Source organism: Phocoena phocoena, chromosome 3 (assembly GCF_963924675.1).
Source record: "Phocoena phocoena chromosome 3, mPhoPho1.1, whole genome shotgun sequence".
NCBI lineage: Eukaryota > Metazoa > Chordata > Mammalia > Artiodactyla > Phocoenidae > Phocoena > Phocoena phocoena.
This window is the reverse complement of record NC_089221.1, coordinates 157,079,433-157,082,404: the sequence shown is the minus strand read 5'-3', so window position 1 is coordinate 157,082,404 and position 2,972 is coordinate 157,079,433. Positions and strand designations below refer to the sequence as shown.

Here is a 2,972-nt window from a genome sequence, read left to right as displayed (position 1 = left end):
AATTCTCGGAGAGAGGGGGAAGCAGTCCCTCTCTACACTCAGATAAGAGTGAGCTCTGTTCAAGAGGTCTCTTAGTGAGCTTCGATATTCGAAGGCCAGATGCGGCCCTCAGTACCCCACCTCACAGTGCGGCATGGAGGTCGAACAAACACCTAGACTCCAGCATGCGGTTTTGCTCAGAGAAGTTTGAACAAACATCCCAACTCTGTGAACTTCGGCTTGGGCATAAATTTCAGGTTGGTCATATGTGCCATTGTCTTAGCAAATGGCACCACCAAGTCCAGTCAGCAGTATCCCTAACAGCAGCAGTGGGAGTACCTGTAAATGACCAGCTGAGTGAAATCAACTTCTACATCAGGGCATTGCAGCCAAGCACTACTGACTAGGACCTAGTCAAGTTGTGTCAGCCATACGGCAAGTTTGTCTCCACTAAGGCCATACTAGGCAAGACCACAAACAAGTGCAAAGGCTATGGCTTTGTGGACTTTGACAGCCCTTCAGCAACACAGAAAGCTGTAAAAGCACTGAAAACCAGTGGGTGGTGGGTCCCAATACACCCCTGTGCCTTCCTCTTTTTCAGTGGTGTACAAGCACAGATGGCAAAGCAACTGGAGCAGAACCCCACAAATTTATACATCTCAAACCTCCCATTGTCAATGGATGAGTAAAAACTGGAAGGAATGCTAAAGTCCTTTGGTCAGGTTATCTCCACTCGAATCCTTCGAAATACCAGTGGAACCAGCAGAGGGGTTGGCTTTGCAAGGATGGAGCCCCCACAGAGAAGTGTAAAACTATCATCACTTTGGAAAATATATTAAGGCACCTCCTGGTGTACCAGCCCCATCTGATCCCTTGCTTTGCAAATTTGCTGATGGGGGTCCAAAGAAATGACAGAACCAAGGAAATTTTATGCAAAATGGAAAGCCTGGCCAAGGAATGCAGACATGCGTGGTATGGCCTTGACCTATGACCCCACCACAGCTCTTCAGAATGGGTTTTACTCAGCTCCTTATAACATCACCCCCAACAAGATGCTTGCTCAGTCTGCACTGTCCCCATATCTTCCATCTCCTGTGTCTTCATATCAGAGAGTAACTCAGAAATCTCCTCTTATAAGTATCTAACCCATCTTGGATGCACCACCAGTCATATCTCATGTAGCCTTCAGGTTCAGTTCTGACACCAGGAATGTATCATCCCATTTCTCTCCAGCCTGCCTCCATGATGGGATCTCTTACCCAGCAAATGGGCCACCTTTCCCTGAGCAGCAAGGGCATATATATGCCAACAGCTGCAGCTATGCTAGGAGCTTACATCTCCCAATACACCCCTGTGCCTTCCTCTTTTTCAGTTGAGGAGAGCAGCGGCCAGCAAAATCAAGTGACTGTGGATGCTCCCTCAGACCATGGGGTCTATTCTTTCCAGTTCAACAAGTAACAGTGGATTTCCCTCCCCATATTTTTTTAATATAAATGAATTCTTGGAGATGCTGATGCTCCAGACTCAAGAGGGCTGACTAGGAATATAGCCCCTCTGTGGGCCCTGCTGAGGACTAACGCTTGGCCATCGTTTTTCACAAGCCTAGGCCTGGAAAAAGAAATCTCTGCACTCTTGTCCTCTGCTCTTCCTCTACTCCTGGTGGAACCTGGGAGAACTGTCACTTTTTGTGTGTGCTACAGTCAAGGAGATCAGAAAAACTTTTAAGAAAAAAAGCGCCACTAGAAATAATGAGTTTGCAAGGTTGCAGGATACAAGGTCAGTACACAAGTATCAGCTGTATTTCTACATAATAGCAATGAGCAATTGGAAACTGAATGTTTTAAAAATGCTACTTGTAATAATAACTAAAAATCATAAGGTGCAGAGGCATAAATATAGAAAAGTGTGTAATATCTAAATGCTGAATGATGTGTATAATAAAGAAAGTCAAAGAAGACCTAAATAAATGTAGAGATATACCACATTCATGGACTAGAAGATTCAATATTGCTTAAGAATAGCTGCTTCCCCTAAATTGACCTATAGATTCAACACAATCTTCATAAAAATCCCAGCAAGCTTTTTTTTTTCGTAGAAATTGGCAAAATGATGAAAAGATGATCCATGAGGGTAGGGGTAATTGCAAAACACATGTCGGATAGGTGACATATCCAGAATATATAAAAATCTCAAAACTTAATATAAGAAAATAACAAAAATATTGGCAAAATATTTCAAGACACTTCATCAAATATATGTATAGCAATTAAGCATGTGAAAAGATACTCAACATCATTAGTTATTAGGAAAATGCATATTAAAACAACAATGTGATATGCTATACATACAACACCATTGATATTACCAAGTGCCGGTAAGGATGTGGAGCAACTGGAACTCTGAACCATTGTTGGTGGGGATGAAAAATGGTACTGCCACTTTGAAATCAGTTGATAATCTTCTGTAAAGTTAGATGTGCATTTGCCATATGACCCAGCAACCCCACATCTAGTTATCTATGCAAAGGAAATGGAAGCTTGTGTTTGTTCAAAACCTGTACATAAATGTTTATAGCTTTATTCATAATTGCCAAAAGAGTAAACAATCCAAATGTCCTATAACTGACAGATGCATGAACAAACTGTGGTACACTGATATGACAGAATACTATTGTGCAAATGTAAAGGGAAAACTGCTGATAAAAGCAACAGCATGGATTAGAATTTTCAAAATCATCAAGCTCTGGTGTCTTTTTGTTTAACAGATCTTCCCTCAATTTCTCTCTCCTTTTGCATTTTTCCTGTAGCAATAAGTAGAAACCAGGCCTCCTCTTGAAGTTTGGAAACAATTTTTGCTAAGCATTCTTCCACTACATAACAAGGATCCTCCTTCATCCAGTCACCTGCAGCATTCTCAACATCCACTTTGCTACTATCATTTTCTTCTATACAATCTAGTCTTTTCCCATTATACTCTACAAAATATTTCCAGCC

At 41.6% G+C, this 2,972-nt stretch overlaps 1 pseudogene; it reads left to right on the top strand.

The window, feature by feature from the left end:
* The first annotated feature begins 265 nt into the window (after window positions 1–265).
* On the top strand, window positions 266–1,437 carry LOC136120874 (RNA-binding motif, single-stranded-interacting protein 2 pseudogene; annotated as a pseudogene).
* The last annotated feature ends 1,535 nt before the right edge of the window (window positions 1,438–2,972 follow it).